An 11,380-nucleotide genomic window follows, 5' to 3' on the forward strand; every position below is an offset into this window, starting at 1 on the left:
AACCTCCAGACATTGGCTTTAAAGCAGCTGGGCAGAGGATGGGCACAGGGAGCCCAGGTCCAAGCCAACACCATGGAGTAGTTTGTTGGTCGCCAGCTCCATGCGGACAGTCCTCCTTCTTAACTGAAGTGCTACGATCTGCGTGGTGAGGCACTTTCAAGAAGCACTAGCCTGAGATCAGCACAGCCCACATGCAATCCTGGTTCTCGGAGAGCCAGGACATCTGCAGCTGCATCCCCCTTTGGGAGCTGGCATGCATGGGCCTGAGCGCCCACCATTCAGCGTTATCGGGGAGATCTTTTGATTCAGGTGAAGTATTTCGGTGGTGACTTGTCTCTGATTTGGTGGCGGGCAGCGGGGGGCGTTTCCCCTGTTGTGGGCTGTGCAGGGGCTGGCAGCAGAGACTCTGGAGTTGAATCAGGGTCCAGTCCCATCCGGAACCCTGGCTTCCCAGTGACCACTCACAAGTTACTGGGCAGTGGTGTGAGGACCCTTGGTTGACCTCCGTCAGTACTGACTGGATGGAGTGAGTCCAGGAGGAGAATGGGGATTTGGGAAAGAGGCTCTTTCCAATAGCAGGTTATTTCTCTCGCTGTTCCTCCTCTGTTCCCAGACGCTGTCTGAGCGTATGAGTGGCTGTAAATACAGACTTTCAAATAGGAGACAGAGGCCAGAACCCCCCTCCCCAGGGTTCCCCTGGAAGTCCACTCCAGCCCCACCCCACATGTGCTCCATGAGGGCTAGAGAAGCACAATCCTTGCACACTGACCAGGAATCAGGGCCTGGGAACGTCTGTGAGTGGCCATCTCAGTCCTGCACTGGCAGAGAGGGGTGGGGATTTCAGCTTCTCCCCACCTCAGGGGGCAGTCGCTCTCACTGAATGTTCCCAGAATTATCCCACAATCCTGATAATTATCCCACAGTTATCAGGAATGCAAAGCTCCATTTTTATTACCAAAATAAGTTTTTAAATCCCCTTTCCAAGTAGGTCATGCACACAATTGCAAGAGGGAGCACTCAAAACAAGTTAAAACTCTTTCTCTACAGCCCGAGTCAGAACAGAGCCCACGGTCTCAGAGGGACCATGCTGGCACCCTCCAGGGCTGTGATGAACGCTGGTCCGAGTTCTGCATTCTGGGGTTCTCAGAAACACCTGGGCTGCGAACGCTGCTCTTTTCCGCCTTCCTGCTTCTGTACCCAGTGGCCCTCTCTGGCAACCTGCTGATCGTGCTGGTCATCAGCTCCAGTCCAGCCCTGCACACCCCCAGGTACTTCTTCCTGGTCAGCCTGGCCGTGGTGGACCTTCTCTGCACGCCCCCGATCCTGCCTGACGCAAGACCATCTCCTATGGGGGCTGCATGGCCCAGCTCTTCTTCTTCACGTGGTCCATGGGGGCCGAGCTGCTGCTCTTCTCGGCCGTGGCCTATGACCGCTACGTGGCCATCTGCCGGCCCCTGCACTACGGCGCCCTCATGGGCCCCCGGGTGTGCGCGCTCTTGGCGGGCGTGGTGTGGACAGTCAGCCTGATCGACACCAGCGTGAACACGAGTCTCTCGCTTCGCCTGCCCTTCTGCCGCTCCAACGTGGTGGAGCACTTCTTCTGTGAGATCCCCCCTCTGCTGAAGCTCTCCTGCGCCCCGACCCAGCTGAATGCAACCACGGCCCTCACGGCAGACATCCTCCTGGCGGTGGGGAACTTCTCGCGGGTCACGCCGTCCTACGGGGCCGTCGTTGCCAGCGTCCTGCGCAGGCGCTCGGCGGGGCAAGCGGCGCGGCTCCTCCGCCTGCTCCTCCCACCTCCTGGTGGTCGCCTCGTACTACTCCACCGTTGTCTGCACTTACATCCGCCCCGCGTCCAGCTGCTCGCTGGTGGACAAGCTGGTGTCGGTGATCTGCACTTCCGTGGCCCCCTCCCGGAACCCCCTCGTCTACTCGCTGAGAAGCATGGAGGTCAGGGCGGCGCTCAGGAGGCTTCTGTCCTGCTGCTGAGGTCGCGCCCAGCAAGGTGCTCGTGCCTGGAGGGCGGGGCCCAGTGTGGCTTTCCCTAAACTGGGGCAGGGTTGTTGTCTGGAAGCCCCATCCTGCCTCCTAAGGTCTCACCCTACTGTACTGTGTGGTGAGACCATGGGACCCGCTCTGGGCGTCTCTCCTCCACTTGCAGGGAGCCCCTTAACCTCCCAGACTCACCCTGTCCTTCCCTGGTGGATCCTGGGATGACCAATGCCAGCTTCATGACCCAAGAAGCACGTAGTAGATCACCAGCTGCGCCTGGCCCTTTGTTCAGCCTTTCTAGCAACTTCTTCCCAAGATGCCCACATCTTTGTTTTCCAACAAGCCTGCACCTTGCTGCAGCCCTCCTTTTTATGGGCTTCTGCATTCACTATGGGTGGCCTTTGCCTTAGTCACAGGAGGATTTGAGCAGGGATGAGAGGGATTAAGGTACGATAGGTTAATCCTATTCTACTTTAGGATAAGATTTCCAGTGGTGGTGGGGGGCAGATTTCAGGAGGATAGGTTCCCCCTTGGTAGCAAAGTTCCAGGAGTGGTCTTTTTAAATGTGAGTGCTTTTTAGGAGAATATTTCGGCAAGGCTTTTTCAAGTCTATGATGTAAAGATGTTACTGGCATCAGTATGGAAAGTGGCCAGGCTGTCTCCTTTTCTTCCCCCTCTACCACAAACTCAGCTGTCCTCCCCTTCAGAACCAGGCTGCGGGAAGACTGGGCTCAGGCGGGTTTGGGACCCAGGGAGATGCTGGGGAAGAGGGGCTCTTCGTGAGCGAGCCCTTCTGTTCCCTTGTGATTGAGGTTGGCAGGGCTGGGGGGAGGGGTGTGGGGAGCCTGTGTGGCTTGAAGGGACGGGGACAGAAGGGCCCCTTTGAGGGAAGGGCACTCTTGGTTCCCTGGGGGCTGTCTCCTCTGAGCACATCTTCCCCTGCTATGGTGCTTGTCTGTCTCCTGAAGACTGTAAACACTTTGAGGACAACGACAAGGTCCACCTTCTCGCACTTGAACTAAGGTTTGTTCCTCTAGACTGGCTCATTCTGGAAGCAGTGTGCACCACGTACGAGGCAGGCACCCTGTGAATACCACTGACTGCAGAAAGAAGGAATGAGACAGGGGTAATTTCTACCAAGGAGACCATCAGACTTAGTTTTGCAAAGACTTGGTAGAGGCGTGTTTGTGGCATGGTTAGTCAGTGATGGTGACCTCATGCGAAGAGCTGACTCATTGAAGACTCTGATGCTGGGAGGGATTGGGGGCAGGAGGAGAAGGGGACGACCGAGGATGAGATGGCTGGATGGCATCACTGACTTGATGGACGTGAGTCTGAGTGAACTCTGGGAGTTGGTGATGGACAGGGAGGCCTGGCGTGCTGCGATTCATGGTGTTGCAAAGAGTCGGACATGACTGAGCGACTGAACTGAATTGAACTGAATCAGAAATAAGCTTCATGGTTGTGAGATTTATGAAACCTGTGGAAACTGGGAGGTGTCACTGAAATGGTGGCCAGTGGCAGAATTCTCAGCACAACCCTGGAGCATCCGAGTTACACAGGACATGATGTGTGTGTGGAGAGGGGGTGGGGACGGGAGGTGTTGGTCAGCAGCGTGGTGAGAGCTGTTGGTACCACACCCTGTGGTTCGACCTCGGGATGTGTAGGCTTTGCCATCCGTGCTGCTCGGACCTCAGGGTAAGCATGGCTGCAGGAAGTGCTTCCAGACATGAACCCTGAAGCCAGAACCTGAATGAGAGGCCCCTGTCTCCACCTCCACGTTGGAGGAGGCACCGCACTGAAATACGTGTCCAGATCCCCCAGGGAGGAGTCCAGCCACGGCGGCCCCCTGAGGCTCAGCCTCCTAGCTCATATGGACTCCTGGTCTCTGCTGCTTTCTGTGCTGTAGGGATTCCCTGAAAAGGATAATGGGGTTTCTTTTAACTACAAATGGATTCTATGCTAATAAACTAGAAAATAAGACATTTGAAAGGAGAATATACGAAAGTAAAACCCTTGTTATCCCATTGAGAGGCAGCTACCTGTAACATTCTGCTATAAACAGTTTTCTGTTTGTACTTCTACACATATACAGGTTATCAGAGGGGAAGAGGGGAGATAAATTAGGAGTTTGGGATTAACAGATATGCTCTACTATATAGAAACAGATAACCAACAAGGACCTACTGTATTATAGCACAGGAACCTCTACTCAATATTTGTAATAACCTATAAGGAAAAAGAATTGGAAAAAGAATATATATACATACATATATATATAAAATAATTACTTTGTTATATACCCCAAACGAACACAACTATACTTCAATAAAAAATAGAGGATGACTTTGTATTTATTATTTTATGACAACTGTTTCTCACAGTTTAGAATCCTTTACATGTCATTCCAGGTTTTCCCGATCAGTTCATTTGGGAGGGACCGTCTTCATCATCGGTGCGTGTATGATGCTGGCAGTGGGCCCGCTGGCACCTCAGGCATTGTCCTGCAGGTGCTGGCCTTCTCCCCTTCCTCAAGCCTGACATTCAAATTCTCAGAAAGTTCCCTTGTTCTTTCTTTACTCTAAAATAAAATGTATGCACAATAAATAATGTTTTTAAATACTGAAATTAAAAAAGAGACAATGTTTTTTTTCGGTTTGATAATCTTTAATTAGATTGTATCAGTAGCCTTCATGTGGATAACAATTCTAATCTCCAGAATAAATATTTTTAAATGCCACAACTGTTTTTAGTACCTGAAAGTGACCTAAAATAGGCAAAACTGGATAGAAATAAACTGTGTAAGAATGGAGTCGTTATAAAGATTTTTCCTGTTTAAACTCAGTTCTCACCTAAGTATAGGGCACTACAGCTCTTCATAAGGTCACGGTGTAGGTGCGGAGAAAAGGGAACGCTTGTGCGCTGTTGGTGGGGATGTCGCTAGTGCAGCTACTATGGAGAACAGCATGGAAGTTCCTGAAAAAATTAAAAAAAAAAGTACATTATGATCCAACATGGAGAAGGAAATGGCAGCCCACTCCGGTATTCTTGCCTGGAGAACCCCATGGACAGAGGAGCCTGGCGGGCTGCAGTCTAGGGGGTCACAGAGAGTCAGACACGCCTGAGCGTGAGCACACACGACCCAACACTCTCCCTCCTGGGCCTGTGTGTCCAAAGGGGCTGAATCAGGGTCTCGAGAGACGCCCATCCCTGTGAACACTGCAGTTATATATGTGTGTGTGTACACATATCATGTGTGTGTGTACACATGTGTGTGTACACATGTGTGTGTGTACACATGTGATGTGTGTGTGTACACATATGATGTGTGTGTGCGGACATCCACACATACACACGCACGTCTACACGAGAATACTGTTGAGCCCTGTGGAAAGCTGACAGCTGCTATTTGTGACATTTGGCTGAGTTATTCAGACAGAGAAAGGTAAATACTGTGTGATCCCTTTTATACGTGGAATCTAAAAAGTCAAACTCAGAAATAGACAGTAGGGTGGCAGTTAACAGGGGCTGGGGGTGGGAGTAAGGTTAAGGAGTTATTGTCAAAGGGTACTAAGTTCCATTTATAAAATTAACAAGTTCTGCATATCTAATGCACTTCAGAATTATTTTTAAATGAGGGTTATTATAGCTAATAGTACTCCATTACATTACCAGAGATCAACTTGCCAACATCTGTTGGATCATAGAAAAAATAAGAGAATTCCAGAAAAACATCTGCTTCATTGACTATGCTAAAGGCTTTGACTGTGTGGGTCAAAACAAACTGTGGAAAATTCTTCCAACAAAATGGCACAGATTCCAGTATTGATGCATCCAGACAAATCGATTCCCAGACAGGGTAAATAACCCTGTCCAGCAAATGAACTAACTCCAACTAGGCTACCCACTCCCACAAGAACCAGCGCCCAAATGAACTGGTTCCAGATGGTGGTGGTGATGGTGGTTTAGTCGCTAAGTCGTATCTGACTCTTGCAACCCCTTCGACTGTAGCCCACCAGGCTCCTCTGTCCATGGGGATTCTCCAGGCAAGAATACTGGAGTGGGTTGCCATTTCCTTCTCCTGGGCCCAGGAATGGAACCCAGGTCTCCCACATTGCAGGCATATTCTTTACTGACTGAGCTACAAGGGAAGCCCCAACTGGACCAGTTCCCAAATCAGATAAATAAAATTACCCTTCAAATGAGCTAATTTCAACTAGGGTGAACTTGCTCCATGAGGACTAGTTCCCAACAAACTGGTTCAGGGTAGAGTCCAACAGCACCTCCCCTCTGCAAATGGGTACCCAACCAAATTGGCTTATCCCATAAAGGAAAAGACCAGATTGAAGGGGAGAAATGTTCCCGGTGTGCACACCAGAGTGACTTACCCTCCAAAATGGAACCTGTTGGCTCTCAACACTAAAGGACACGTAAAAGAAGCAAACTGGCTGGACCAGCCGTCAAGCTGGGCAGACTCGCCCTCCAAACATAGCTGAGCCCGTCGGCTCTGGAGGTTTCTGGTTCCTTGTCACAGCTGCCAAGCACTGGGGGAAGCCAGTGCCACTTCAGGGAATCTTGAAGGAAAGATTCTCAGGACAACAAATGGTCCTGGGAGCTGCTAGGGTCCTGCCCCAATATTCCCTGATTGGGGCTGGCTAGCCACAAGCAGCAAGGCTCCTGGATGGCTAAGCCAAATTGTTACCTAGTTCAAGCTTGCTCTGCTTGCCACACGATAGGCCAATGAATCCGAGAGAGGAGGTGTTGAGGCAAGGAAGAGACTTTACTGGGGAGCTGGCAGACCTAGAAAATGGCAGGCTAGAACTTCAAAATAACCATCTTCCAAACTGGAAAATTCTTAGATGGCAATACCAGACCACCTTACCTGCCTCCTGAGAAACCTGTATGCTGGTCAAGAAACAACAGTTATAACCAAGCGTGGAATAATGGACTGGTTCAAAATTGGGAAGGGAGTACAATAAGGCTGTATATTGTCACCCTATTTATTAAACTTATATGCAGAGTATATCATGCAAAATGCCAGACTGGATGAAACACAAGCTGAAATCAAGATTGTGGGGAGAAATATCAATAACCTCAGATATGCAGATGATACCACCCTTATTACAGAAAGCAAAGAAGAACTAAAAACTAAAGAACCAAAAAGCCTCCTGATGAAGGTGAAAGAGAAAAGTGAAAAAGCTGGCTTAAAACTCAATATTCAAAAAATGAAGATCATGGCATCGGTACAATCACTTCATGACAAATAGATGGGGAAACAATGGAAACAGTTCAGTTCAGTTCAGTCACTCAGTCGTGTCCAACTCTTTGTGACCTCGTGGACTGCAGCGCACCAGGCTCCCCTGTCCATCACCAACTCCCAGAGCTTGCAAAGAATTTGTCCATTTCTTCCAAGTTGTCCATTTTATTGGCATATACTTGCTCGTAGTAGTCTCTTATGATCTTTTGTATTTCTGTGTTGTCTGTTGTGATCTCTCCATTTCCATTTCTAATTTTATTGATTTGATTTTTCTTCCTTTTTTGCTTGATGAGTCTGGATAATGGTTTGTCTATTTCATTTATCTTCTCAAAGAACCACCTTCTAGTTTTGTTGAGTTTTGCTATAGTCTTCTTTATTTCGTTTTCATTTATTTCTGCTCTGATTTTTAGGGTTTCTTTCCTTCTACTGACTGTGGGGTTTTTCTGTCCTTTTTTAGTTGCTTTAGGTGTAAAGTTAGGTTGTTTAATTGGTGTCTCTCTTATTTCTTGAAGAAGGCTTGTATTGCTGTGAGCCTCGCTCTCAGCACTGCTCTTGCTGAGCCCCACAGGTTTGGGTTGTGTTTTCATTTTCCGTTGTTTCTCTGTATATTTTGTTTCCTTTTTGATTTCTTCTGTGATGTGTTGTTTTTTCAGAAGCATGTTGCTTAGCCTCTACGTTTGTATTTTTAATAGTTTTTTTTTTTCCTGTAGTTGACATCTAATCTTACTGCATTGTGATCAGAAAAGATGCTTGGAACGATTTCATTTTAAAAAAATTTACCAAGGCTCGATTTATGGCCCAGGATGTGATCTATCCTGGAGAGTGTTCTGTATGTACTTGAGAAAAAGGCGAAATCCATTGCTTTTGGGTGAAATGTCCTGTAGATATCTAATAGGCCTAACTGGCCTGTTACGTAGTTTAAAGCTTGTGTTTCCTGGCTGACTTTCTGCTTGGCTGGTCTGTCCGTAGGTGTGATGGGTAGTAAGGCCCCGCACTATTCTTGCGTCGCTGTTAGTTCCCCTTCACACTCGTAGCCTGTGCCTTACGTACTGCGGGGCCCCTGTGCCTTACGTACTGCGGGACCCCTGTGCCTTATGTACTGCGGGACCCCTGTGCCTTACGTACTGCGGGGCCCCTGTGCCTTGCGTATTGCGAGGCCCCTGTGCCTTACTTATTGAGGGGCCCCTGTGCCTATGTACTGCGGGGCCCCTGTGCCTTATGTACTGCGGGGCCCCTGTGCCTTACTTATTGAGGGGCCCCTGTTTCTTATGTATTGTGGGCTCCTGTGTTGGGTGCACATGTATTTATAATTGTTACGTCTCCTTCTTGGACTGACCCTTTGATCATTAGGTAGTGTCCTTCTTTGTCTCTTATCATGGCCTTTATTTCAAAGTCCATTTTTGTCTGATGTGAGTATTGCTACTCCTGCTTTCCTTTGGTCTCCATTTGCATGAAATATCTTTTTCCAGCCCCTCACTTTCAGTCTGTATGTGTCCCTAGGCTTGAGGTGGGTCTCTTGTAGACAGAATATATAGGGGTCTTGCTTTTGTATCCATTTGGCCAGTCTTTGTCTTTTGGTTGGAGCATTTAACCCATTTACATTTAAGGTAATTATTGATAAATATGATCACGTTACCATTTACTTTGTTGTTTTGGGTTCGAGTTTATACACCTTTTCTGGGTTTCCTGTCTAGAGGAGATCCTTTAGCATTTGTTGGAGAGCTGGTTTGGTGGTGCTGAATTCTCTCAGCGTTTGCTTGTCTGTAGAGCTTTTGATTTTTCCTTCATATCTGAATGAGCTCCTTGCTCAGTAGAATAATCTTGGTCATAGGTTTTCTCTTTCATCACTTTAAGTATGTCCTGCCATTCCCTTCTGGCCTGAGAGTCTCTATTGAAAGATCAGCCGTTATCCTTATGGGGATCCCCTTGTGGGGGATTTGTTGCTTTTAATATTTGCTCTTTGTGTTTGATCTTTGTTAGTTTGATTAATATGTGTCTTGGGGTTTTTTGCCTTGGGTTTATCCTGTTTGGGACTCTCTGGTGGCTCTTTCCTTCCCCATTTTAGGGAAGTTTTCAACCATTATTTCCTCAAGTATTTTCTCATGCCCTTTCTTTTTGTTTTCTTCTTCTTGGACACCTGTGATGTGAAGCAAAGTGAAGTGAAAGTCGCTCAGTTGTGTCTGACTTTTTATGACCCCATAGTGCATGGAATTCTCCAGGCCAGAATCCTGGAGAGGGCAGCCTTTTCCTTCTCCAGGGGATCTTCCCAACCCAGGGATCGAACCTAGGTCTCCCACACTGCAGGTGGGTTCTTTACAGCTGAGCCACAAGGCAAGTCCAAGAAGACTGGCGTGGGTAGACTCTCCCCTCTCCATCAGATCTTCCCAACCCGGGAACTGAACAGGGGTCTCCTGCATTGCAGGCGGGCTCTTCACCAGCTGAGCTGCCAGGGGAGCCCTGGTTTCAGTGTTGGGCGGTCAGCACTGTCCTGGAGGCCTCTCAGGTTGTCCTCACGTCTTTCAGTTTTTGTTTTTCCCTCTCTGCTTCATTTACTTCCACCATTCTGCCTTCCACCTCACTTACGCTCTCTCTGCCTCAGTTATCCTACTGTTGACTCCCTCCAGAGCGCTTCCAATCTCAGTTATTGGATTGTTCACTATTGATTGACTCTTTATTTCTTTTAGGTCCTTGTTAAAACATCTCTTGCGTCTTCTGAATCCTTGTCTCTAGTCTATTTATCTGTAACTCCATTTTGTTTTCAAGATTTTGGATCATCTTTACTACTATTATTCTGAATTCTTTTTCAGGTAGACTCCTTATCTCCTCCTCTTGGTTTGGTTTGGCGGGTTTTTGTCATGTTCCTTCACCTGCTGAACATTTCTCTGCCTTTTCATTTTGTTTAGATTGCTGTGTTTAGGGTGCCCTTTCTGAGGCTGGAAGTTCATGGTTCCTCTTAATTGTGGAGTCTACTCCCTGTGGGTGGGGTTGGACCAGTGGCTTGTCAAGGTTTCCTGGTTGGGGGAGCTTGCATCTGTGTTCTGGTGGGTGAGCTGGATCTCTTCTCCCTGGAGTGCAATGAAGTGTCCAGTAGGGAGTTTTGGGGTGTCTTTGGGTTTGGTATGGCTTTGGGCAACCTCTCTTTTAATGTTTGGGATTATGTTCCCATTTTGCTGGAGAATTAGCGTGATGTGTTTTGCACTGGAACTTGTTGGCTGTTGGGTGGATCTTGGTTTCAGTGTACATATGGAGACTTTTGGGTGCGCTCCTGTCTATTAATGTTTCTTGGAGTCAGGAGTTTTCTGATGTTCTAAAGTTCTGGAATTAAACCTCCTGCCTCTGGCTTTCAGTCCTTCTCTTACAGTTGCTTCCAGATTTCTCCTTTCAAAGAGATTGGGCTACTTTTCTGGGTGCCTGGTGTCCTCCACCAGCATTCAGAAGTTGTCTTGTGAAAGTTGTTCAAGATTCAACTGATCTTTTGATGAATTTGTGGGGGAGAAAGTGGTCTCTGTCCTCTTCCTCTTTATTTTTGGACCTCCCCTCCCACTGTTATTTTTTAAAATAGCATGTTGTTTACTTTTATGCCTCTGTGTTGTTACCATTTTTCTTAATATAATTGATTTCTAGCTTCATGCCATTGTGGTCAGAAAAGATGTTCGCTATACTTTCTGTCTGTTAAAACGTACCCTCCTATCCCATCATCTTGATCTCCCTGCATCACTGTTAAAGTTCTGTCACTTTGTCTGACATAGTTTGAACCTCTTTTGTTGGGTACATGTTAAGAATTGTTGTGTCTTCTTGGAGAAACAACACAACTATATTATGGAACACCCTTTATACCTGATATCTTTCCTTGCCCTGAGGTCTACTATCTGAATTGATATGGTTACTCCTGCTTGTCTTGATTAGTGTTAGCATGGTATATATGTCTCCATCCACATACTTTCAAAAAAAAGTTTTTTAAATTGAAGTAAAGTTAATTTACAATGCTGTGTTAGTTTCAGGTGTGTAGAAAAGTATAGTCAGCCATGGTGCAGGTCACTCACAGCGCAGGTCACCCACAGTGTGGGTCAGCTAGGTCATCCACAGTACAGATCACCCGTGGTGCAGGTCACTCACAGCGCAGGTCACCCA

The 11,380-nt window shown here is 47.6% G+C and overlaps 1 pseudogene; it reads left to right on the forward strand.

Moving 5' to 3' along the window:
• The first annotated feature begins 924 nt into the window (after positions 1-924).
• LOC120873669 lies at positions 925-1,989 on the forward strand (annotated as a pseudogene).
• Positions 1,990-11,380: the final 9,391 nt, after the last annotated feature.

The sequence above is a fragment of the Oryx dammah genome, unplaced genomic scaffold (genome assembly GCF_014754425.2).
Source record: "Oryx dammah isolate SB20612 unplaced genomic scaffold, SCBI_Odam_1.1 HiC_scaffold_14, whole genome shotgun sequence".
Lineage (NCBI taxonomy): Eukaryota > Metazoa > Chordata > Mammalia > Artiodactyla > Bovidae > Oryx > Oryx dammah.